Source organism: Phyllostomus discolor, chromosome 13, assembly GCF_004126475.2.
Source record: "Phyllostomus discolor isolate MPI-MPIP mPhyDis1 chromosome 13, mPhyDis1.pri.v3, whole genome shotgun sequence".
In the NCBI taxonomy this organism is placed as follows: domain Eukaryota; kingdom Metazoa; phylum Chordata; class Mammalia; order Chiroptera; family Phyllostomidae; genus Phyllostomus; species Phyllostomus discolor.
This window is the reverse complement of record NC_040915.2, coordinates 10,518,625-10,544,486: the sequence shown is the minus strand read 5'-3', so window position 1 is coordinate 10,544,486 and position 25,862 is coordinate 10,518,625. Positions and strand designations below refer to the sequence as shown.

At 50.1% G+C, this 25,862-nt stretch overlaps 1 protein-coding gene and 1 long non-coding RNA gene across 4 annotated transcripts in view; both read left to right on the top strand.

Annotated features, from left to right (window-relative positions):
* Positions 1 to 25,862, top strand: part of SPOCK1 (SPARC (osteonectin), cwcv and kazal like domains proteoglycan 1) — a 459,872-nt gene that overhangs the window by 237,520 nt on the left and 196,490 nt on the right. The gene's annotated exons all lie outside the window — the stretch shown is intronic.
* LOC118497907 lies at positions 2,910 to 13,353 on the top strand. Its single transcript, XR_004900421.1, has 3 exons — positions 2,910 to 2,922; positions 3,368 to 3,369; positions 13,216 to 13,353. It is a non-coding gene; the product is annotated as an uncharacterized LOC118497907 (long non-coding RNA).

Here is a 25,862-nt window from a genome sequence, read left to right as displayed (position 1 = left end):
CTGTCGGGTTGGCAGGTCGCCACCCACTGGAAGGCCGACACTGACAGTTCCCTCTTCACACGGATGTCCATATCAGCACCGTCCCTGTGACAGAGCAGAGTGCACTGGGCGGACCGCTGTCAGGCTGTCGCTGTTTGGGAAAAAGTTGTGCAGCACTAATGCCTTTAGTGTCGACATAAAGGATGCTCAGCTGCACGGCGGGAAACTTTTGTGGGACATATGTTTGGTATTTAGTGGTAAAATTATATTTCACTTGATTTAATGTTTCAAAAGTGAGCTTTTATATTGAAATACTTTTAAATGACAGAGAAGATGCAATGGGACACAGATGGGGAGTTCTCGTGTGCCCCTGACCCAGGCCCACCTGCTCAAGGCCTCTGGTGCCGCCTGTCGGCTAGCCTCCGGGCTCCCACCACTCGGAGAGGGGCGTGTCTTCCAGCCTTCTCTGTGAAGCTGCGCCTTTCCCCTTTCCCAGCTCTCTTCTTTGGAAGCAAGTCACTATACCTAGCCCCCCGCAGGTGGGGGTGGTCAGGGAAGCCAGGGACTCAGCTCCACCTCCTATAGGGAGCAGCGCCTACATGGATTATTTGGAATTCTACTGAAAAAAGGTTTCACTCACTCCAACTTTGGATGAGATACAAAGGCATTACGTGCAACTGCTGGCTGGGACAAATGGCATAGAGTTCCTCCCTGCCCTTCCCTCTAAGTGTGACAGTACATCCTGGAAATGGCACAGGAGGCAACCAAAGAGAACTCTGAGAGGTGGCGAGAGGAAGGTGAGCTGGTTTGGGACCTGAGGACAGAAGAGCACAGCAGCAGCGCGTCTGTGTCCTCTCCCCACGGCACCTGGCAGGAGGCGACTCGTGCGTGTTATTTCCTGACTTACAACTTCGCGTCAGAGAGCAGCGCAGGTTCCCAAGGTGTATCCGTCCCATGATGCAACAGGAGTCCCTTTGACAACCCTGGGCGAACCCAAACCACACCTTGGCTCCATGAACCGTGGGGGCCCAGGGAACTGTTCTCCTTCCCTGTTGGACCTGAGATTCCTGTCCCCCACTGGGAGACACCAGGCTTACTGGGGTCACCGGCAAAAGAGGCCCCTCCACAATAAGTAACCTGTCCTGAGCTTTTTTTTGTTTTAATCCCTGTGAAATGCGCCTCCCCTAGCCAGAGACACCTGGGTGGCCGAGGGATGATTAGTCAGGGACGTGTCTTCATCTCCATGAGCCCATCTCTCCTTCCCGACCAAGGGACACTGGGTGGCCAGGCCTGGGGAAACCCTTTGCCTGAGGAAAGAGGCAGAAAATCAGCTCTCCCCGCTCTTCCTCACCATAGTACTGGAAATTCTAGCCACTGCAGTAAAGCGAGGAAAGAAACAAGAGACATTGGAAAGAATGGCACACTTCCACTGTGCCTATTTGTAGATGACATGGTTATCTGTGTAGGAAAAAAAACCCAAAATAATTTTTAAAAACCTCCTAGAATAAGTGAGTTCAGGTTGCAGGATACAAGGTAAACATAAAAAGTCAATCAGATTTCTGTATACCAGCAATGAATAGGTGACAACTGCAATTAACACAAAGCACCTTGTGATCATTCCAAAGGGGATGAAATATTTAGATATACACTTAAATTATGTATGGGATGTGTATACTGAATATTACAAAATACCGAGTGAAGTGAGTAAAGTGGACCTAAATTACTAGACTGTTCGTGGGTCTGAAACTCGTAGATCTGAAGATCTGAAGCTGAGTTTGTAGATCTCGACATGGTAAACGTGTCCACTCTCCCCAGACTAATACACAGGTTTAGAGAAAATTTGATAAAAATTCCAGCAAGTTTTTTTTTGTAGGCATAGAGAAGGTTATTCTAAAATTTATATGGAAAGACTCAGGCCTTAGGATAGCTAAAGTGATCTTGACAATGAAGAATCAATAGCAGGAATCACTCTGCCTTCTATTAAGGCTCATTCTGTGGCCGCAGGAATCCGGACAGTGTGGTAGCAGCAGAGGCTGCACACAGTATTTGTGGAAGAGAACAGAGAACCTGGAGGTGGAACCCGACACACCTGCTGAACTGATCGTTGACAAAGGTGAAAAAGCATTTCGTTGGAGGAAAGGTAGCCTTTCTACAAATGGTGCTGGAGCAGTGGGACATCCATAGGCAAAATCAAACAAACAAACAAACAAAAAAACCCCCTCAACTTAAACCTTATATGAGTGTTGACTTAAAAAGGACCATGGGCTTACATGTGAAACTAAAACTTCTAGGGGAAAGAAACACAGGAGAAAATCTTCAGGACCTAGGGCTAGCCAAAGAGTGTTAGACTTGACAACAAAAGCATCATCCATAAAAGGAGAATTTGTAAGTTGGACTTCATCAAAATGTTAAAAATACTTGTTGTCTGCAAATGACCCTATGAGAAGATGGAAAGACAAGCTATAGACTAGAAATGTTTACAGACTGCATACCTGACAAAGGATGAGTATCCAGAGAAGGTATAAAGAACTCTCAAAACTCAAGTTAAAAGCCAATTAGAAAATGGGCATGAAGAGTCTTTTCAACACAGAGGATGGACCGAAGGCAGAGAACCACCTGAAGTGACGTTTGTCCATCATCAGGGAGACGCAGGCTGAAAGAATGGAGGGAGATCACAGCGCACTGACCAGGGCGACGAAAACAAAACGCACTGGCAACTCTGAATGCTGGCGAGGGTGGGAAAACCAAATTACTCACCAGCATTGGTGGGGATGTAAAATGGTACAGAATTCAACAATTGCACTCTTGAGCATTCATCCCAGAAAAATAAAAATTTATGTTCATACAGAAACCTGTACATAAATTTTTTTAAACATAAGAGATTGCTTTATGTGAATGAGCAAAACTGAACATATCGGAGGTAGTGAAAGTCAAATGAATTCTGTAACCACTGACTTTGTAAGCACAATAAAAGTGTATAGCTCACATACAGAAAAATATACCAATTTCCAAATGGCTAGGTAAATTCTGCCATTTTTTGTATTCTCTTTTCTTAATCCAGTGTTATTGAGTTATAATTGACATATAACACCATATAAGTTTAAGGTATGCACACCAATGCTTACAGCAGCTCCATTTGTAAGAGCTAAAAGCCCCTCAGGCCGGAGGCTCTGCCGCAGGCGGGTTCGGGTGACTATGGCACAGCCGTAGCTGGAATAGTGCTTGGCAGTCCCATGGGAATGCAGTAGTGATCCATGCAATGGTTTGGACGAATCTCCAGGGAATTTTGCTGAGTGAAAAAATCCAATTCCAAAGGTTGTATAATGTGTGGTTTCATTTATATAAAATTTTCAGAATGCCAAAATTTTAAAAATAAAGGAAAGGTGAGTTGTCAGTGGATAGAGATGGTAGGGGACTAAGCTGGGGTCAGGGAGGAGGAGGGTGTGGTTATAAAGTGGTGACACGAGTGACCCTGGCTGTGGCGGCACCGTTTTGTGTTTTGACTGTGTGTTTGGTAGACACATGAGCCTCTGCATGACGAAAGTCCATAGGACTAAACACACACACACACACACACACACACACACACACAGTGTAAGTAAAATGTGTAAAATCTAGATAAGATCGATGGATTGTGTCAATGTGAAGGTCTGGTTGTGATTTTTTTGTGTCATAGTTTTGTAAAATGTCATCATTAGGCGAGGCTGGATAAAAGTATGTGGGAGCTCTCTGAAATATATTTTGCAACTGCTAGTGGGTCTACAGTGATTTCAATAAAAATTTCAAAGGAAAGGGATGCACGATGTGGTGGAATCAGGTCTAGCGTGTTCTGGAAGCACCACGGACGACCACGGCGGCCCCTGCTGTGACGCTTCCAGGAGACTGCAGAGAAGGGCTGAGCCACGTGCCGTCTACAATTTTCCTCCCAAAGTTGATAGGTTAGTGGAAATTAATGAATATCAATTTTGTTCTGATTTAGTGATCAGTGATACTAATATTCTTAAAATATATTTTGAGAGATGAAGCCACTTGTAGTTTTCTCCTTACAGAGTACCGAAGGCTCATGGTAATGTGTGTTTCATCCTTCGGGCTCATCTGGGCTGCTGCTCTCCAACCCGCGGCTCAGGCTGCAGCCGTTCGGGTTGCTCTCCGTGGCTCCTCCCGTCACTCTGCGGCGGGCGGCGAGGTGACCTTTCTTTCCAAGGAAAATTTAACTCAGCCGGCCCGTCTGTCTTCAGGGATGCTCTCGGTTCAAGACAGGGCTCCTGCCCCACATTCTGAAGGCCTACTGCACGTGAGGCTAACCCGATGTGCTCCCTTCCTGCCCTCAGCAGCTCTGAGCTGGTGTTGGGGCTAACTCTGGGGGCCTGACAGATATTTGTACGTAAAGAAAGACAGCGGAAGCTCAGGGTCCAGAGCAGCCAGTCCCGTCTTCGACCAGCCCCTTTTGTCACACGGGGTTCTTCTCCTGTCTGAGGAGCGGGCCCAGGGACACTTGGATTGCCTTTTCTTCAGAGGCCGGAAGCTCCCCCCGTCCGCCACTCCACAGCAGTGAGAAGCTGCTCTCAGCCTGTCTGTCCTCCGCCTTCTCTGTCCTGGACATCTGCTGTGCCGTCTTCTCGGAGCAGTAGAGTCCACTTTTCTAGTGGCGTCCACTCCACTAGGAGGCGTGCCTCTCCACCTCTGCACCCTTGTGATTCAAACGGGAGTGGAACTTTTCCATAGAATCCACACCCCTCGGTGACTCCGGGAGCTGTCAGAGGTCATGCTTCCATGACTCTGTGGTAGGCCAGCCCCTGGCCCCAGCCACCCTCAAACTAGCCACGTTGAGCTGTTAGTTTATATGAGCTAGTGAGGGGTGTCCCTTGCCCTAGCTCATCTGGGTGGAGTTTCCTCCATGTGCATTCGGGGGTCCTGATTCAGACTCGCCCCAAGATCAGAACCCACTGTTCTCTTCCTTTACTCTCCCCTGTGTCTCACCATTCTTAGCTGAAGGAGAGGGCAAAGTAAGCCCATCATTTCGTTTTGCTCCCTACGTTTCCTGTTGAGTCCTAGACTAGAGCGGTCGGGGGTTCCCTTTGCGTGTCTAGCAGAGACCGGGTGCCTGTGCAGGAGCAGCTTCATCACGTCTACCCCGTCAGAACCTCCGAGGCCCCGGCAGTGCAGCCTGGCTGCTCCCGGGCCTTTACTTGCCATGTAGGAACGTGTCTTGCTGCCGAAGGGATTGACGTCAGCACCCAGACTCAGTCCTCACAGATTCGTGCACCCAGCCGAGGTGATGGCAGAGGCATGTTTAGATTGTTCCTGAATTCTGACAGTGCTCAGAGGTAAATCCATTATCTGGGCAAGAGCTGCTTTATAATAATTAAACTGAAAAGAATGTATTTGCATAAGCTTTCTGCCCCTCAGCAAAAATTGTATTTAAAATGTTCATAGAGGTGATTAAAAAAAAAATCTCTGCACTTACTGCAGTTCCACCTGAGTAACGTGCACGTGCATTCCGAAGACCCTCAGTGTTTCCATCAGGTACTGGGTGGGCCTTAGAAAGGTGCTTCAGAGGTGTGTGCAGGTCGGGGGCTGGCCGGACGGCCTGGGAGCCACCTGTGCAGCTGCACCCCCCTGGGTCAGGGATGCTGGCCAGAGCCCTCTCTGCACGTGTCCCTGCCATGTGCCGGAGCTTCCTTACGTCCTTCATTCTTCTCACATCAACTGGCGCTGGTCAGAAGGTCCCGCATTGCTCTCTGCTGAGTGACGGGGAGGGAATGAAAAGAAGAAAATAGGCTGGTTGGCTCATTGTTTCGTTTTTGTCTCATCAGCTTTGTGAAGGAAACAGAACTTACGCTTTTCCTGGGTTGGGTGCGCGTGGGAAAAAGTCCAGGCTGCAGAGCCTCGTGGTCCCTGCTCATAGGCATAGCTGCCCCCGTCAGCCCCTGTGGCCCATGAGAGTGCCCAGGGACAGGGCAGCAAAGGCCTGGAGCATGAGAGGGTCTGGGAGGCGTGCTGTGTGGCAGAGGTCCATGCTGGTGGTCTTTAGTCTGGAATTAATGCGAGTATTGGCTGTTGCTTTGCTCCTAGGAGCCCTGTGATAACTCGCCCTCATCTCTGTTTGCAAAACCCAGGAATCTCTTCTGCAGCCACGGGCCTTTATTCTACGAGCATTGTGGGCTTTGACATGGTTGCCTGGTCGCCTCACTCTGCAGACATCGCTACACAGGCTGGTTTGTTCCTTAAACCAAAACGGAAAGCCCTTGGGCTGGCACTGTGTTGGGCAATAGATGCCAATTTCCCCACAGTTCTTATTGCATTTTGATGATACCAGAGCCAGAAGACCACCAGGATTTCAAAACTCCATGAAATAATCTGACTTAAAGCATCATACAGTAAATTACTCAACTCCCTATCCTTGGGTAGTTCTTCTCCGTGAGACAAGGCCCCTGATGGGACTACCACTTGGGACTGCAGCCATGATTTTCAGGTTTCTTTTTTGTGATTTTTAGTAAGCAGCGTAATTGATTTTCCTCTCAAATGAAGTCTCACCTAGAACCCGGTACCCACAACCGGCTCAAGCAGCATTTCCGAGGTTGGCCTGCCTCTTGGGTTCTGTGACGGATGCTGAGGCACTTTCTTTGGAATCCCAGTGTTTCAAGGCTCCTGCTTTGAGGGTTGCTGGGTTTAAGAGTCCTTCTGCATCACCTTAGAGGCTGGAGTCTGAGCAGCTCACCTGGCACAGAACTGGCCTGGAGCAGGTGTCCTGGCCCCCTACAGCTGCTCTCGGGTCCCTGATGCGTTCCCTGGTCACACAGCTTGATGGAAATCCTCAGTCAAAATGCCTCATTTAGCAAATGGATAAAGGAGGCTCTTAGCTGTTCACTCGTTCTTTCATTCCTTTGTTCATTAACCTGTAAATATTTTCTGAGCACCTATGTTAGCTTTACGGTATTCTAGAGGTAACCTGGTCAATGAGTGTGTCTTGGCCTCACAAAGCTTACAATCTGGATACAAATAATCATCAGGAACGTGAATGCTTTGATAAGGAGGTAGGGGGCCCTGCATTAGTCAGCTCGGGCTGCTGCAACAGAATATCATAGAACCAGTTGATTAACAACAGATGCTTACTCCTTGCAGCACTGCAAGCTGGAAGTCCCAGGTCAGGGTGCCGGCAGGTTTGTTCCTTGGCGGGAGCTCTCTTCCTGGCTCTCAGGCAGCCTTGTTCTTGCTGGACCCTCACGTGACACAGAAGGAGCTCTGGTGTTTGTTTCTCTTCTTATAAGGGCACTAATTCCATCCTGGGGGCCCCACTCTTGTAACCTCATTCAGCTCTAATTATGTCCCAAAGGCTCCCTCTACATAGGGGGTTAGAACTTCAACATGAATTCAGGAGGGACACAATTCTGTGCCTACTAGGCACTGTTGGGGCAGACAGTAGTGATAGGGGGAGGATGAGTGGGAGTTGGACCTGTGGGAAGGCAGGGGAGGGCCGTCTCCCAGACAGAGGAAGCAGCCTGTGTTCAGGTTTAAGGATGGGGAGTAGTGAGCCCTTGGGTGCAGGTGCCTGGGGTGCATGAGAACGGAGGCTGTGGAAGCTGTGGGGGTGCGTGGAGTCTGGTTACAAAGGGTCGGTGTGCCATGTTGGGGTTTGGACATGACCCTGAGGGAGGCGGGCAGCCCTTGGAAAGGGTAAGCAGCTGTAATTGGAGACGATCCTCCGTGTGGCCTCCGTAGCAGTAAAGACCCAGTCTGTGTATGCGGCACTTTGTGGCCCAGCACCTCTTCCTGGGCACCAGTGTGGACACCCGGCAGCTCAGCACTCCAGCCCTCAGGGTGAGAAGATCAGGCCACAGTGACTGTGGTAAACAGATTAGATTGGTCACTAGTTTGATTCTGGCAGCAGCTGAACGACATCATGAAGAATGCAGAGGCGTTTCTGCTGGAAACGTCTGCTGTCTTTTACTTCTCGGTGTGAGGAAAATGACAACTCCCCGATTCCAGAAAGAATTAGCATGAAAGGATTAGCAGTGTGCTGTGGTATTGTGTCAACGTGGGGGAGGGGACGATGGCTGGGCAGGAGGGTGTGCAGCCCACTGGTAATCTGGTCTCCACAAGTGCCGTGGACAGCCTTGTTGGGCTGTGGCCTTGGGTCCTTCGGGTTGCAGGAGACAGGGAGGCCCCCTGCAGGGGAGGTGCCTGCTTGCCAGCATCCTGGATGCTCATGAGGGGGCTAGGCCTGTATGACAGTGGTTCTCAAAGTGTGGCCCTCGGACCAACACTTGGGACCTGCACATTCTGAGCCCCACTGCTGATACACTGACTCAGTATCTTCAAGGACAGGCCCAGGAACCTCTGTGTTTACAAGCCTTGCAGGTGATTCTGATGCGTGGTCAGTCGGGGAACCCTGCTCCAGCAAATGGGCGTGCCGGGACGCCGTGCTCCATGCCCTCGCTGCAGAGGAGCATGTGGATGGTCCAAGCTTGTGTTTGAGTGTGGGCACACATGTTTGGAGCCTTTGAGGGAAGGTGCTGTGTAGGGAAGTAGCTACCTGGAGCACCTGGGTAGGGGCCGAGTGAAGATTAAACGTTCTTCATACCTACTAGTGCCTGTTGGTGATGCCGACAGCAGTCTATTGAGTGGTACTGCATGCCAATCACTCTGCCAGTGACGGTGCACACTGCCCATCTCATGCTCACAGTGCCTCCTGGAGGCGGCTGCTTTTCCTACCCCCATTCTATATTGAGTAAAAGGGAGGCTGGTAATGAGTAACTCGCTCAAGCCAAAGTAGAAGGTGGCAGAGGTGGCACCTGAGCACAGGGCGGCACTGTCTCCAAGCCTGCACGCTCGCTGGCAGAGGGCTAACCAGCTTCCTGCTGTGTGCACACCCCTGCCATCCTGGGGAGCCGCACTCGGAAATGCTGGGTTTCCTAGCGTGGCTTTTGGGCTGATTTGGCTGATGTTTCAGTGTAAAGCTTTGTGGAGGGATTTGAGGTGTGTTATCGTTTTTCCAAGAGTAACGTTAGAAGCACAAATGAGAACCAAGAAAATGAACTGAACTGTTTTACACTTGAGATGCACCACGTGTGAACAAGTGCCTGCCGAGTTGGGCTAGGCATGCGCACACCATGTTAACACGAGGGGCCAAACCGCCGGGCAGGTTGGCTGATTGTGCCCCTGGCTGTGGCGGCATTCTGTGAGAGGGGCAGGGTCTCGTGTGACCTGCACATGTCTCTGCGGGGCCCCCTCTTGTTATTAAACAGGCAGAGTAATGGTTTTATTTAAGGGGGAAAACCTGGGCAGAGATTTAGAAATCTTTATGAGGGCATGTGTCTCAGTGAGGTCACTGGTCTGTTCGGCAGAGACAGTTTCTGCACCTCCCCTGGCCACCTCCAGGGGGTGAGGCTTTTTCACATTTCTCACTGGCTCTTAAATCTGGGCGTGTGTGGGTGCGTTGGGACTCAGGTATGAACTGGCCTTTTGATTTCACACCCGATCCCTTTCCCAGCTGACATTCTTTAAGGATTTTTATTTGGCTCTTTCCTCCTTATGGGCCTCAGTTTTACAGTCTGCTTCTTGAAAGCATGTCACTTATTCCAAGGAAGAGTATGGCTAAAGGTGCAGGGAGGTACCCACACATGCTGCCTACATGGCACTCAGTTCTCTGTCCCGGTTTGTCTGGGAGACATACAGCAGTGAGCAGCATTTCCCTGTGATTTCGCTTTTCCAATTAGCTTGTAGCCATGTTCCAATAATATATTAAGCCAAGAGCTTTTCTTGTTAATTTCCCCATAGAAAAGTTGTGGCAAAGCTACAGGGAGGCTGAGCCTCGCCTAGGAACAGTGCTGAGCTGTGCGGTTCTTCCTTGCACATCATCAGCTGCTCCCTCGGAGGATAACTCCCGCATCTGCAAAGCCGTGGGAGTGTTACAGGAAGTTGGAAACTTCGTAGCAGTCTTAGTTAAGGGAAGAACGTCTCTGGAGTAAACCCGATGAAGAAACTCTTGAAATTTTATTACCTTCTAGGTGGGTACACTACAGTGGTTTGACTTTTCCAGATTCAACTTGTGCATAAGCCCCACTTTGGTATGGTATGAATTGATGCCTGTGGATGTCCCTACCCTCGCTAGTGCTATGTCACCGTTAAGCTGGTCCCTGAGACACATCCTGCGCCCTGGCAGGGTCTGCTGGCCACGCAGTTCATCCTTTTGGTAACATCATTACCTTTGCGTGCACAGCCCTCCATAGTTGAGCCAGTCTTTGAACTTTCAGTGCATTTTATTTTGCTCAATATTTCATGAACGTGTGATAATAGGAGAATGACGGGTTTGAGGCTTAGGGCTGATAAAGGTGCAGTGAATGCGGGAATCACTAAGTGTGCCCCAGGTGGCAAATCCTTGGTCTCAAATGGATGGACATTGGAATTAAGATGGTCAACTGAGCATTCAACTGTGAGGAAAGAGGAAATTAAAGGGAGCGTATGAATGGCTGAAAATATGCTGTCAAAGCTGGTGTTTCAAAGTAGTGTCGTTAGAAATTTCATGATGTTCCTCAGTATTTGGGAGCAGATGACCCCTCCCCCCTTATACTATATAGCTCTGTTATCTGGCCACCACACTCCCTCGCCCCCCGTGTTATAGCTGTCCTGAGTCACAGGGCTGCCCTCCTCATCTGTCATCAGAGCTTCCTTTTTCTCACCTCATTAGTGGCCACAAATGGAAGTAAAACTGAGGAATGAATAGAAGTGGAGGTTTCCTTCTGTTTTACATCCCTCATCCCCTGTCCCTTTCCAGCCAGCCCTCACCTCCTGTCCCAGCGTCGTCTGTCTCCGTGGCACTCACACGCAGTGAGCTGTGCACGTCCCACTGGCTGCTTGTTGTCTGTCTGTCCCAGTGGGATGTCGGCTCCACGGGGGGAAGAGTTTTTGCCTATGCATTGCTCCAGACCAGTGTTCTCAACTTTTTTCATAGTCACTCTTTCAAAGAGATCTTTTGGACATATTTTTTCCTGGACATATTTAGACATAATTTCCCCCTCCATGAAATTTTAATGCTACAAATATACCACACATCTGTTTATGTACTATATGTATAAGGCTTGTCCAGAAGGTACCCAGACATGCAATATGAAAAATAGAGACATTTGTCAAAGAAGAACAAGATCTAAGAAACTACATGGGACAGTGACACCTCAGTCCCCTTCAAAGGGGGCACCTTGGGACCTCACACAGTCTTCCCAATTGCCATAAGCTGCCCCGTCATATTTTCTTGAATCCCATCAACAGTCTGAAATCTCTTCCCTTTCAGAGGTGATCTTAGTTTTGGGAAAAGCCAGAAGTCACAGGGCACCAAATCTGGGCTGTAGGGAGGCTGAGTCACCTGAGTGATTTGATGTTTCACCAAAAAACTGCATGAGATGTGATGTATGTACCGGCTCATTGTCGTGATAAAGCTGCCAGTTACCAGTTGCCCATTGCTGCGGCCTTCTGAATTATCCAGATGTAGTTTCCACAGAGGGGTGTTCAACTTGAACACAAAATTTGATGCAGATTCATACTCACTCAGTCATTTTGAATGGGACGGCCACACAGTACACATGCTCACTCAACAGCATCCACTGCCCCCACTGACTAGTACAGTGAAGTCTTCATTGTTCACCCATGCACATTCCAGACCACTCTCCTTGGCTGCCAGGTTACATCAATGTCATGAAAATCATTCTCATTATATTAACAGTGGCTGGACTTTTTCCAGGCAGACCTCATATATCTGTGCTCTACATGTAAAAAGAAAATTTACCATCCCTCAAACACTAGTTTTCAGCCCCTGAGGAGCAGTGTTGCCCCTTTGAGGACGCGCACTCTAGATCTCGTGCCAACAAAGGTACCCAGAGCATAGCAGGTGCTCAACAATAGTGTCCAAGCATCTTTTCCTAAAATTTAGAGTTTTTTTGTTTGTTTGTTTGTTTGTTGCTGTGGAGGCCAAACAAATGTGTGAAGGGAGTTGCAGCAAGTCCTTGTTTTTTCCTTTGATTTCTTTTTATTGTTGTCGTTCTTTTTTTTTTTTAAGAGAGGAAAGGCTTTAATCGAGGGTTTCATTTAAACCCATGGGCAGTGATCCTTGGTGAACAGCACAAAAACAAACAAGCAAGGCACAAATTTACTAAATGCTCTTAGCTGGCTACTGGCATCAGCCTCCATTTTGGCTGAAGCGCTGCAATGGACCTGCTTGGCGACCGAGCACCCCCCGCTGCACCCCCCCCCCCCCCCCCCCCCGTGTGGTGGCCTTGGCCGAGTGGAGGTTTTCCATGTGCTCCAGAGCAGGCGCCTCAGCAAGTCTGCTCTGTGTGCCCTGGGGTGACCCAGGCACCTTGCCTGGTTCAGATCACTTGACAGTCTGCAGCTTCTCTGTCCTTCCTGTTGGCCTACGTATATGGCATGACAAAAGCCAGCCATTTCCATTGCATTAGATAAAACAAGAAAACTGGAAGCTTCATGCTGTGTGGTGGGAATAGTAATAGAATCAAGAAAATTGGTGTGTGCCCTTTAAGATGCCAGAGACCAGGGTGACCGACCCTCTGAGACTGGAGTCCGACCAAGGCTCTCCCATCACACAGACAAACCCGGTGCCTGAAGCCTTGGACAGGGTGGGTGCTGCCTTCCTTGAGACGCCTTGAGAGGAATAACTGTTGTGTACGTTGCTGGAAAGGGAAGCATTCATTTGCCATTTTAGGTAGCCTTGTTTCTCCATAGAAATGTTTCGGATGCTACTTTCCTTGAGGGAGAAGATTGACATTCAGACTTACTTTTATACCAACAATTACAGAAAAATATGAATATTCATGTCAAAATGAATTTAATTACAGTCTAAGCAGATATCATAATGAATGGTTCTGATAGTCTGACCCTCGCGGCTGTAATGATAGTGTTAAGTTCCTAAATTTGGGATCTATTGTCATCTCAGTCGTTCGCTGACTGAAAGTGAAAAGGCTTTGAATTTTTAATTTGCTTCGTTGGGGCCCATTCCTTGGAAATGAGACCTAATTGTGTCACAAAAGGCTGCCTTGTAATTCTGATTTTGTGGGGCTAGGGATGTTGTTACGTTTCTGGAGCTCTGTCACAGCCAGGTGCACGCAGTAGTTTCTGATGTTGGCCTGGACTTTTGTAACGTGAAGCCACTCACTCCTCCTAGTAACGGCAGGCATTCCTCGGACATGCGGTGGGTTTGCTTCCAGACCACCTCAATCCAGCGAGTCTTTTCCCAGTGCATGTAAGAGTTATATTATGTCTAACAGAACCATGTACACACCTTAGTTAAAAAATACTTGATTGCTAAAGAATTCGAACCACCATTGGAGCCTGTTGCAAAAATGGTGCTGAGAGGTTTCCGCAGTGCAGGGTTGCCACAAACCTTAATTTGAAAAAAAAAAAAAAAGTAACCTCCGTGAAGCACAACAAACGGGAGAGATGCCGGTGCAATTGATTGGCTGTGTTCCTTAGCACAGCCCGAAGTTAAAAAGAGGGGTTTATTGGAAGGTGTTGAAATCAGACATTTAAAAGTGAATTTCCAAGGCAACAAGCTATTTGGAGGAACCTTATGGTGAATCCTTTTTATAACTGAGTGCCTCTCCCTATATACGCTTCCACATAGGTATTGGAATTCATATCCCAGTTGTTCTTCAAGCGAGGCGTACCTGCCTAAGTGGGCGCGTTTCTGTTGGCCATGTCTCCGTGGCTCTTACCTCATGGTGGTGGGGTGTTAAGTGAATCATTTTAAAGGAGAATAATTGCAAAAATGTTCAGAAAACATAGATCTTAAATCAAACACCTTGATAATAGACCTGCTGGGTGAATTCCTCCCTCGAATTTCATTTGGATGTTATGTTTCTCTGTTCTGGAACTGTGTCAGGGGTCAACACCGAGACCGGCTCACTCACCGACTCGCTCACACATTCACTTAGTGGAGCCTACTGTGCGCTGGGCCCTCTGCAAGGTGCTGGGGAGGCAGAGAGACTCATGCTCAGTCCTGGCCGTCTTTGTCCTCACAGCAGCCTGGACACTGTCGTGCAGTCCAACAGTGGAATTCACTGTCATCAGAAGACTAGGTTTAACCCTCAGCCCTGGGTGACTGGAGCCGAATAACTTACACCCTCTGTGACCTGGTCTGTTCCTCTTTAAAGCGGCGTTCAAAACAGTGCCAACCTGGCGGGGTTCCCCAAGGATCACATCATCTGAATCTGTGCCGAGCACAGTGCCCAACACCTGGCAGCGCCCTGTAGGTGGTGATCCGTTTGATAGATGCACAGACAGGTGCTGGAGCAAGTGATTTGCATTGTGTTCAGAGACACACAATGCCACTGTTTGGGGCACCTCAGGTGTAAGAGTCACTTGCACGTCCCGGGAAAAAGATGGAGGGAGCCTGGCACACAGGCCGACCGAAATGGTGCTTCTGGGGCTGAGGGGTTGTCGGCACAGGATGTGTAGGATATAATTTTGATGTCGTTTGATTTTACTCTTCACTGCTCTGGCTTTGCACCCAGAAGCACCAACCTGCAGGATCAGGAGGTGCAAATGACCTCACTAGATGAGGACCTGGTGTTCAGACTCTCCTGGAATCTGCTGCTGAAGCAGACAGAGAGTGGACTGTGTTGCCCCGGGCTGGGACTCCAGAGCAAGGGAATCCTGAAGGCTGTGGCTCTGTAACCTTTGGCTTTTCCCAGTGGCTTCTTCAAGACCTGCTCAGTTTTGGGAGGCAAAGCAACTCTGAAAGATAGGACTAGAGCCCTGGAACATCATTGTATTTCTCAAGGAAAAGGCCACTCTAGGTTATCTTCTAAATGGAGATCTCATCTGGGGCTGAGACCTCAGCTTCCTAAGCAACTTAACGCAGACTAACAGGCACTTGTTGAACGAATGAAGGAAAGAACACGCCGGCAATGACAAGGTGCAGGACGCTAAGTGGAGGCGCTGTGCCAAGTAGTGCTCCCCACATCTGTGAGGCATGTTTCTGGCAGTAAGGGATATTTGCTGCTGGAATTTGACCTGGGATTTTCTTTGGCAGTATTTTGAGCTTCTATTCATTTGGAGAAGAAAAGGCGGGATTCTTAATTGGTGCAATTTTTACCTTCATGAATTTGCAAATGCGATTCCTGGAATAATGAGCTCCTCTCCTAGAAAGAAACTTATTTGCAGAAATACCAACTCCTGGCTTGTCAGGCTTGCCCTAGTTACGTGGATACATGACTCTCCCTGGGGCGGGCCCTGTAAAGTTTGGGGCTACTCTTCCATTTCCCAGTCCCTGCTGCCCCCAGCCAGCTCTGCCTCTCACTGTACAGGTTCATATTCAATGAAAGGGCCTTTGAGAGGCCCACCAGAACCCTGTTTACTTACCACTCTGCAAACAGTTTCCGGTGAGTGATTCTTTATACCATCAGCACCATTATTCCTGCTCCCACACAGAACACCGTGGATCTGTGCAAACAGGTCCCTGGACAAACTGACGGGGCGATGATAGCATCTCCCGGGTGTCAGTGTCTGTCTGTCGTCTACTCTGGAGAGACTGGGTGAGCTCCATGGAAGGAAGCTTTGTATTGTATGGGCTCCTTGTGATGTGCCTCCTCGAGATTCCCTTCGCCCAGGGGCCCAAAGGAGGAGTGCCTTGGGGGGAACCCTGAGTGTCCTGACAGCCCCATCTCTGTCCCCGTGGAGTCCACCTGGGCACTGCGTTCTTCCTCGTCGATGGTCCTTCATAGCCCTGCCCCTGCCTCTGCCCAGGGGCCTGGCAGCTGTTCACTGTTCCCGACTTTTGGTGGTGCTGTCTGGGCTTCCCCACCCCCACATCTGATGCCGTGTCCAATGCAGGGGAAGTCCTGGACAGAGCGGGGACCCCTTGTCCTGCGTGCTCAGGGGAAGGGGAGAGTCTGGCTGGTTCCCGTGGACCTCGATTACGGGAGCCTGTCTCCACTGTGTCCTGGGAACCGGAAGGATGGCTCCTCCCTCTGATGGAGCCCAGCCATGTCCTGTGTCAAAGAGGAAGAAGACGAGCTAGTCCCTCGGAAGGACTTAAATGAGTAGTGTTATTGTTCTTTTGTTGAATTCATGAGTTTTCTGGGATATCCAGTTCAAATATTCATCAGCTTGAAAAAGAAGTCCATTTCTCAGCTTTCCGAATCACTCACGGCCTTCGGAACTGAGCAGAAGCTCAACTCTGCAGCGGGCCTGTAGTTGGACAGCTCATGCTGTCTGAGAGCCAGGGCGCAGGGCTGGGCTAGGGCGTTCTCCTTCTGGGTCTCAGTGATGTGGTCCTGCGAGGTTTATCTCTTCTGCCCTTTGTCTCTGTGTTAGAAAAGGCCCTGTCCTTTGTTCAGGGAGTCTCACCATCAGCCCGCCAGGCAGGGAGTCAAGAGGCCAAGATGCTAGTTCCAGCTCATGCCAACACGCTGTGTTGTTAGGTTAAGCAAATCACGTCCCTTTGATAGGATTCCGTTTTCCCAGCAAAGATGAAGGCGAAGGATCAGATTTCGTCTTGAACTCTGATTAGTTACAGATGGATTTGTGGTCATAAGTCAGCTGGGAAAAATTCTGTGATTGATTAGCCACATCTGCCATGGAAAGGAAAGGCCGAGGGGTGGCATCCCGAGCCAGGTAATGTCAGAGCCCCTCCTCCTGCTGATGTTCTCCCCCCACCACACACAGTAGCACCAGAGTGGCAGGGCTGCACGGGTGGGGTGGTGCGGTACAGAGGGTGGGAGTGCGGCCGGGGCCATCGTACAGTGGGCAGTGCGACTGGAGCCGGATGGACTGATTTCTTTTCCAGCTCTGCCACCGACAGCTGTGGTACCTCGAATAATGTACTTACCAGGTCTGAGCTGCAATTTCCTCATCAACAATAGGAGAAGCTGTAGCCTTCACCTCATTAGGATGTTATGAGGTCCAAGTCAGGCATTTGTCAGTGTTCTGCATAGTAGGTGATCAATAAAAATGTGACTGGGCTGCTATTGCTAACGTAAGAAGTGTGGCTAGCACTTCCTCCAGTGAGAGTGCCGACTGCCAGGCAGTCTTTGCCTCTAAACCTCGGGGGATTTGCCCGCATTGCGGGTGTGGGTGACAACTTCAGAGCAGCACAGAGGTCCCGGGGCCAGCCTTGGAAATCCCATCTCTGCGGGGAGCAGGTGAGCGAGAAGGGGTCAGAGAGATCATGTTTTTCATATGGGAACATCAGCCCAAGCTTTTCCACCTCCCAAGAGGGGAGGGTCTTGTCCTAGGTCAGTGGGTGAGGGGTGAGGTGGAGACCCAGTGAGTCCTATCCTCAAACTCGAGCACGTCCTGCTCTCTGTCTGTCTCTCTCTGCTGAGAGGTGCCCAGCCCCGTGAGCCCTGTGGGGAGAGGAGGAGACGCCCCTGTGTGATGGGTGCTGATCCGGGCTCTCACAGCCGCTGGCTCTGGGGAACAATTGAAAGGGAAGCCATGCACTGCTTTGTAGTCGTTGGAAGCATATTTATTTATTCATTATGTTTGAGAAGAGCCTCCAGTACTGGAAAGAAATGCTCAGTCAACTGAGTTTTATTTTCATTGTCTGTTTATCTTGATTCCCCGTGGCTTCCCACAGGCCTCCCTGTCTTTCATCTGCCCCAGTGTCAAGTCTCAGTTCTTTGGCAGGATGACTCCCTCAGAATCTCCCCTTCTAACCCACCTCCCTGCTCTTACGCCCTCACACTCCTGCCTGAAGCCTATTTTTAAAACACACACCTGACCTCGCCATGCCTCTGTTTAACACTCAGCTGGCTGTGGCCCCCTGCACCCTCCGCCACCACCTGTGTCCCCAGCCCAGCCCTACCAAGCTGCATTCTCTGGGCGCTGGGCCCCTGCCTTGCTCTCCCCTCCGAGTGCCTGTTCCGCTCTCCTTTCCTTGTGATTTCCTGTTCATCCTGAAGGACAGCCCAAAGGTCACCTCTTTTAACCCTTCCCCAGTGATGGCTTCACAAACCAGCCCAATTCCCCCCAGCCCCTCCAGGCAGAATTGGGTGGGGTTTGGGTCTGCTCTACTCTCTCATCTCACACTTGTTTGTTCTTGTTTGTTTGGTTTTTTAAACTAATGCACTGCACGATCCTTATGGAAATAATGTTAAATTATTCAGTTCTTTACTATCATTTCTATAGTGGCTATCCTGGAGCAAATATTTAATCCATGTTTGAATGTTTAACTGGATAGACTATAATCGCTGCTGCTGGGCCATCTACAAATGTCTCATCTGACTGGAGATCCTTGTGTGGTGGTGACAATTAGCATCTCCATTGGAGAGCACTGAGGTCATTATAAGAAGTTGTCCACAGCACACTGCTAGTAAGGGATGGAGCAGGGATTTGAATGCAGGATGTGAGATTTCAGACCCCCTACTCCTTGTTTTTCAGGGAATGAAAGTCACAAATGATGACCAGTCTTTGTCCAATGTGGTCTTCACCCGCCAAACGTACAGCCCATCCTCCATGCCTGTCAGAGCCGTCCTGTCCTGCAGGGTGGACTGAGGTGCCCCACCCCCCTGCCGCACGTTGGATTGCCCTGGGCTGCCTGCCTGCTCCAGCAGTCGTCAGATAGGGAGCATTTCGTGCCGAGTCAGCTTCTCACTGTGCGTTTCAGTGCGCCCCGGCCCTCTGCCTCAGTGAGAGGGGCCACGGTGTGGATTTGCATGTTGGATTAAGGCCCCGCTCTGACCTCTTTATATCTCACTCATTCTATTTCTAGACTAGGGAGTTAGGTGTTCCCCAACACTCGTAGCTGGCCTAGCACCTGGGAATTCACCTCCTGTGTCAGATCGGAAAGGTGCAGCCACCCCGAAGATTCCTTGTTCCCAGATCTGCAAAACGGGACTCGCCCAGAGCCTCACAGAACTCTCACCACAGACACTTCGTGTTCAGAGGAACTCGAATCACAGGACTGGGCGGTTGGGGTGTGGCCGGAAGCAGTCTTCCACAAACCGAAATTTCTTTGAAGTCTTGGGTTTCATCTTTAAAAAATCATACACATTTTGAATTCTATTCCTTCATGCATCTGTGTTTATTTTGGCATGGAAATGTGTACCCGCTGAGATGTGCGTCCCAGGAAGCTGCCCGAGTCTCCGCTGTGCACTGGAGGTGGCTGTGCTCTGGCTTCCTCGCTGGTCCCTAAGAGCTCGCTTGGTGCGAGCCTTCTCCGGGTGAGTGGGGGAGTCTGATCTCAGGGCGCCTGCAGAGGGTGGTTCTCCCGTGGCTGGATCCAAGGCCTGACCTTGGTGGGGGCTGAGGCTGCTGAGAAGATGGGTTACTTACCTCTTTGTCCGGAATGGAACCAGAAATGTGCCGACTGACGGGAGGAATGTAACTGACTGTTCTCTACAGGTCATAGAGGAAAAGCTCATGCAGACCTTGGGTCTTAGTACATAAAAATGTTTGAAGCTGCTGTTTTCCCTCACGGAGATAACAGACCTGGCCCCCCGCACCCCCAGCTCATGTGCATTCAGTCCCTTCAGTGGGCAAGGCTCTGCCTTTCAGGTGCGTGTGTCATGGTGCTTGTTACTGCTCAGTGTGTGGTATTCCTGTGGTCTGCACCTAATTAAGGAATAAATATTTATTTTTCCCTTGGAATGGAAACACTTTTTTTAAACTGGAGAAGGACTTGCTAATAAAATATATATTTGCACTGGAATGGAATATTTCTACAACATAATGATCAGGATTAATGTGCTGTGAATGCTGCCTCACATCATCTCTTATTCAGATCTGACTTCCTTCAGAATTCAGCTCCAGCTCTGACTGGTGTGTCTCAGTGGGTTAAGCATCCTCCTGCGAACTGAAGTGTTGCCGGTTCAGTTCCCGTTCGGGGCACATGGCTGGGTTGCGGACCCGTCCCTGTTTGGGGTGTGTAAGGGGCTGACGATCGATGTTTCTCTTGCACGTTGCTGTTTCTCTCCCTCTTTTTCTTCCTCCCTTCCCCTCTCTGTAAAACAAAAAATAAATATAAAATCTTTAAATAAATTTCAGCTCAGATACTCTTTTTTCATCAGGCCCTAATAATGTCTCCCTCCACTGCCATTTGCCCTTATCATTTGTGACCTGAAACCTGCACTCGGTGTGAGGCATTGTTTTTGTTGATCTTTTTATGCCTTTGCCTCATTGTTTGTCCTGATTGGTTTTCGGGGGCAGACAACTACTTACGCGCTCAGTCCACCAGTCGTCCGACAGTTCGTTGTTGCTGAGCAACCACGACGTGCCTAAAGTGTGCCGGACTCCGCGGAAGGCGAATCAGATAAACGTGACCCCTTCTTTCAGAGCGAGGAAACCGCTGCCCCGCTGAAGGCGCTTCCAGTCCTCTAGAAGCAACATGGCTCTCTGGTGTTGGACGGTTCCGCGGGGGCAGCGTTGGGCCAGGGGTCCAGGTGTGGTTCCGACAGACTCGGGCAGAGGGGAACTCGGGCTCCGCCACTGTGACCTTGGCCAGCTTCTCCTCCCTGGGCTTGAGGTTCCTTTCCTTTGTCAAACAGGAATAAAAATAATTCCTCTTTCACAGGTTGGGGAGATTAATTGAGAAAACACAGCGCCTGGTTCATGGCTGTACACAGTTGCGGTTTAAACTGTTCACCGCGTGATGGATTTCCGGGCGGACACCACGCTCGGGATGGGGTGTGTGTGCGCACGGCGGCAGAGCCCCTCACCCTTGCAGACTTCTGGCAGCAGTGTCCTTTGGTCTGAGAGTCTCAGTGCGGGTGTAAATTGAATGTGGTCATGCGTGAGTGCACATCGTGTGTTGTAATGTGCACTGTTACATGAAATGTGTGGCTATTTTGCAGCATGTTCTTCTGATACTGTTCTTACTTTGGAATAGAATGAGTTAAAATGACAGCACAAGGGTAGCATTTGGACCTGGAACCCTGCTGCATCCAACTGCGACCCCAGTCAGGGGAAGGTCATGGCCACAATGATGCCTGCCCTCCCGGGTATGTGTCCCCGGGAGCCGTCCTGGAGCTCCAGGAAGCAGGCACTGCCACCCCACTCACAGATGGGGCTCCAGGGCCTGCCAGGGTTACTGGCTCAGTGGAGGATGGGTGGTCACTGAGTGGCCAAGTGGAGACTAGATCCTGGTCTCCTACTCCTTACTCCGGTCCTCTCCTGAGCATGGTGCTTCAGACCGTACTCCAGGTCTAGACTCAGACACCAGTCTTGTCACCCAGCGGCAGGGCAGACGCTGAGCTTTAGTTTCCTCGTCTGTGAAATGGGAAATAGCACCTTCCTGGAAGAGGTGTGATGGGGCTGAAACGAGAGAATGTGCGTGCTCTGTGCAGAGCGTGGCTCGCCAACAGTGAGTACGGCCCGTTGGCGGTGCCGTCGTCTGTCAGGATGGCCTCGTGGGGAGTCTGTGGGACCACCTGGGTGGGAAGCCTGTTTCTGCAACCTGTTGTGTGACCTCAGGTTGTTACTATCTTTGCCAAGACTCCGTGTCCTCACGAGCAAAATGGGACAGGCCTAAGCAGCACATGTGGTTCAAGTAGCAAGTGCTCAGGCAGGGCTAGCTGTCACCGAGGTGGTGAGGATGCCGGTGACTTTGCCTGGCCTCTCCACTCTTTCCCCCATATCAAGAATGGAACTGAAGGCTATGTGCCTCAGACTTGCACGCTTAGTGATCTCTAGCTGCTACCTAGCTGCCCCTGCCTTCCTGAAAGGACCTGAAGTGAGGTGCAGAGGCTGCTGCAGTGCATTGAACCAGGGCTCACTGCTTTGACCTCCTCAGGCCCAGCTCAGCGCTCACCTCCCAAAGGCAGCTGCTAGAGTCTGGCAGGTCAGAGGCAGAGCCTGGGCTAAGGAGGCCTCCCTACCATGCCCTTGCCTCCTTGAATTCACAGCTCAGTGTCCTGGCCAACCCGTTGCTGGGAGCTGCTATCCATGTGCGGGAGCTGAACCTCTCACCTGGCAATGCTCAACACACACATTCAGGAGATTTGGGGAAGGCGGCCCAACAGGACTGAGACTCCTTGACCTGGCCCAGGGCCCCTAGCCTGTCAGGGACAAAACTAGTGACCACAGGCTCTCTTCAGCTGAGCAAGAGAAGGTTGTTAACCAGGCACCATGCAAGCACTTCAGGTCCAGGTTGATGAGAGATTCCTGCTGCCCGATCTGCCACTGCTGGACCCACCGTGCCCAGCACAAAGTGTATGTTCGGTGTGTGTTTGTTGAGTGAAGAAGACACTTAATCCCGAAAGGACTGTGATTGGAAGTGGTGCCAAGACATCGCCCCGTCCTAATTGTGCTAGCTACGATGCATGGCATGCTTGCAGGCCAGGCACAGTGCTGCACGCTTTCTGGGAATCTTCACTGATTCTCAGCAACACCCCATTGAGGTAGGTGCCATCAGTCCCCTCATTACATCTGTGGGACCAGAACCTCAGATGCTTAGAGACTTGCACGCAAGGTCACACAGTAAGAGGTTGTTGAGGTGGAAGTCTGAGAGATGTGTTTAACTTTGAAGATCTTGCTCTTAACTGTTTTGCTAAAATGTGACCCGGTGTCATGGGAGTTCAAGTGTGGGGCTATAGTCTCTTACCTCTCTGGGCCTCAGCTTCCTCGTCCTTAAAGTAACTGCACTGGAGTGGGAGTGTGGAAGTTCCCTCCCAGAACCACCAAGCTCAGTCCGCTTTCTCTGTGGGCAGCAGGTGTGCCCAGGGCTGAGCGCTAAGCCAAGCTCATCTCCCTGCTGCTGCTGCTGCTGCTCTGGCTGCTGGGGGTGAGATCTGTGCTTCTGTATTGCTTTGGCTCATTGGTAAGGATCATAGCTTCCTGGGCTATGGGCAGACTTCTAAGGGGGAAGGAACAGCCTTAGAAGTGATCCCACAAACTGCAGTTGTAACGTGCATGCCAAGCTTATTGGCAGTTCTGGGTCTAGAGGTCTGTCTTATTTAACGGGCATAACACAGGCCTGGGGAGAGAGAAGTGAGACAGTTAGAAGATCAACACTGTAATGTGGCCCCCAAGCAAGCCCCTGCACCTTGGCTGCCTTACCTGGTGACGGGCTCACCTAGAACAGGAGCACCTTGGGCCTCACAGTGATGACTTATCGTCAGGCTTGCCTGATCTCTCCAGGTGCCCCCAGTTCCAGACCAGGTGCCCAGCCTGGATTATAAGTGTCTTCTGTTCTGTGTCCTCTCTTATACCTCCTTCAGTTAATAAACAGAGTCACTAGAAGGCTCTTAAAAATATAATGCCGGACTCTTGAACAAAACTGGTTGTTTAAAAGGATCTAGGAAACAAGTATACACGGCCCAGCCTTAATGCTCCAAAGGCTAAGGTAAGAAATCACTTCAAGAGTCCCCTAGTCAGCGTGCCCCGTTCCGGCCTGGGAATGAGCAGGCAGCGCGGAACGCCCTGCTGCTTTAGGCAATCCCATTTCTAGCATTTCTTTGAGATGAGTTTGTATAAAACTTGGGCCAGTTTGTATGTGTGTGTGGATGTATATGTGTGTGTGGATGTATACGTGTGTGTGTATACACGAGTGTGTGTGTGTGAGAGAAGAAGGGAAGCTCACAGAATGTAGGATGAAGTTGAAACTCTCTCAACGAATTGTATGCAGCTGATGTCTCCCATCCCTTTGCATAGTTGTCCTGCGCACGGCAGGGTGAGAGCATCACCCTAAAATTCTATAGAATTGGAAATGCATGGCGAAAATGGGCTACCCTGAATCATACATTTGGTTCCAAGCTCTTTTAGTTCCTGGCTTTGGAACCAAAAATCAATATCAAATCTAGTTGTGTTGGCAAATGCCCAAGTTTGAAAAGGCTACAGTAGAACATCCAAAGCAGTAAAAGTGCTAGAATCTGAATGCCCCGAACATACAATATGGATTTATTACATTTAGGATTTGCAAGAGTTTATAGTTCCCTGCATTTCTTGTGGTTTTGTATTTGTGTACAAAGTGTATTGTTTTCAGACTCAATCCCAGTAACCATATGCTAATCCATTGTTTGAATCAATTTTCTACCTTCTCCTATCACGTAACTTCCCTGGACCTTCTCCGGCTGGAGGGCTGGGTTCCTGTTTTGTATCTGATTTGACTGACACGGGGCTGAACTCTCCCGGGGCCCGTAATGGGAGCAAAGCAATATGCGGTTAGTCTGATTCAATCAAGCCCAGTGCCTTCTCATCTGTCACACAAGCCGCTCTTGCGGTTCTTGGCTCCACGAATTATTATGAAAATGGTTTCACATTTGCTGCCAACGGTAATGTTGCCTGCTTCCAACTTTGGGAAGAATATTTACAGTGTTTCCATCAGTTTGAGTCATTTCAGAGCAAAATCAAAGTACCTCTGTATCTACTTACGTTTAGAAGCGATTCATTTAGAGCGTGTGGGTCGTGTGATGCTGGCTCCGATGTGGCCTGGTTACTCAGGGCCTTGGCAGCCCTCGTAGTTTTGAGTTACCTAATGGAAAATGTGTTTTGGAAATAGGAAATAATAAACACTCCTTGCGAGGAGTTCTTACCAGGGGGTGGGAACCGATGCTGAAGGGGAGAACCCGCTGCTGCCACAGGGAGAGGGCTCCATGTAGAAGCCTTTTTCTTTAAGGCTGCTTCCTCAGGTTAAAGGGAGGAAAGGACATTTATCAGATGTGCTTTTTGAATTCTCACAGTAACCCTTTGAAACAGATGTTATTACCCCAGGTTTGTTAATACAGAAATGGATGTGGAAGGGGTCAGGAAACCAGCTGATGGGCAGCCGCCCGCCCCGTCAGGAGGCGAGGCAGCTGGCTCCCCAACGCCGGCAGAGCCGCCCCCACGCCTGTGCCCTTTCTCGCTCCGCACGGAGAACTCTGTGGTTGTGTCTGCTCTTCAGGGAAGCACAGTGGGGTGTGGAAAGATGAGTCTCCCCCATCTGTGAGTGTGTGGCCTGTGCACTTGTTTTACTTTTTAAAATCAAACTTCTCAGGACAGCGTTGGTCAGGGACATCATGTTAAGTCCCCTGTGCACTTGATAACACAGCCTCTGTGTGCTGTGCGCCCGTTGCCCGGAGTCCCGTCCCCCCAGCACCACGTGTTGGGTCCCTTACCCCCATTGTCCTCCCCACCCCCTCCCTGTACGTCCCCCCTCTCAGACTTCATGTCTGTGTTAGTGATACTAGGCTAGGACCAGTGGTTAGCATGGGTCTGCCCACACAGTAACCCGTTCTGCCAGCCGCCAAAGAGCGTCCTCTACTGCCAACCCCATTTTCCTGTCCTTCTGCCTTAAAATAGCGGGAGAATGTTTCTCTGTTTATGAGAGAGGCTAACCCAGTCAGTGTAATTAGGGGCAAAGAAAAAAAGACATTTAGATTAGGAGTGGTTGAGGGGATTTTTTGGGGGGCGCATGCACGTAGCAAGGCTGGCTCTCGGCAGTGAGGGGAGTGAGTGGGAAAGGAAGGGGTTTGATCGACATTTCTGGGGGCTGTATACGCCGATACTTTTCAAATGCCTTTCAGAGACATTAAAGGATGGAATTCCTTTTTAAAAAGTTAAATGAATAAGCTGTGCTCTGATTTCAAACCCTGTAGGATTTGGAACTCACAGGCTGTGATAATAATTAAAGGCAATACGCACAGCAGTAGATCATAGAAACGGCAGGCACTGTTCAGGGGCCACATGCTGTGCGGGCCAGCGCTGGGCCCTTACCTGTGTTTCCCCTCGAACCCTCAGCCCAGGAAGCGTGGAGTGCAGGGCCCAGCACGTCTCCTGTGCTCAGTGCTGCTCGTCCCCGATGCCTGTCCTCTCCCCTGAAGTCACAGTGCAGCACAGCCACCTCCGCTGTCCTGAACTCGGCACACTGCAGGTGCCCCGCTCACCACCTCAACCTGGCCGAGGAGGGACGCGGTGACTGGCTGTAATCTGGGAGTGAAGCCGGTGCCCGCTGG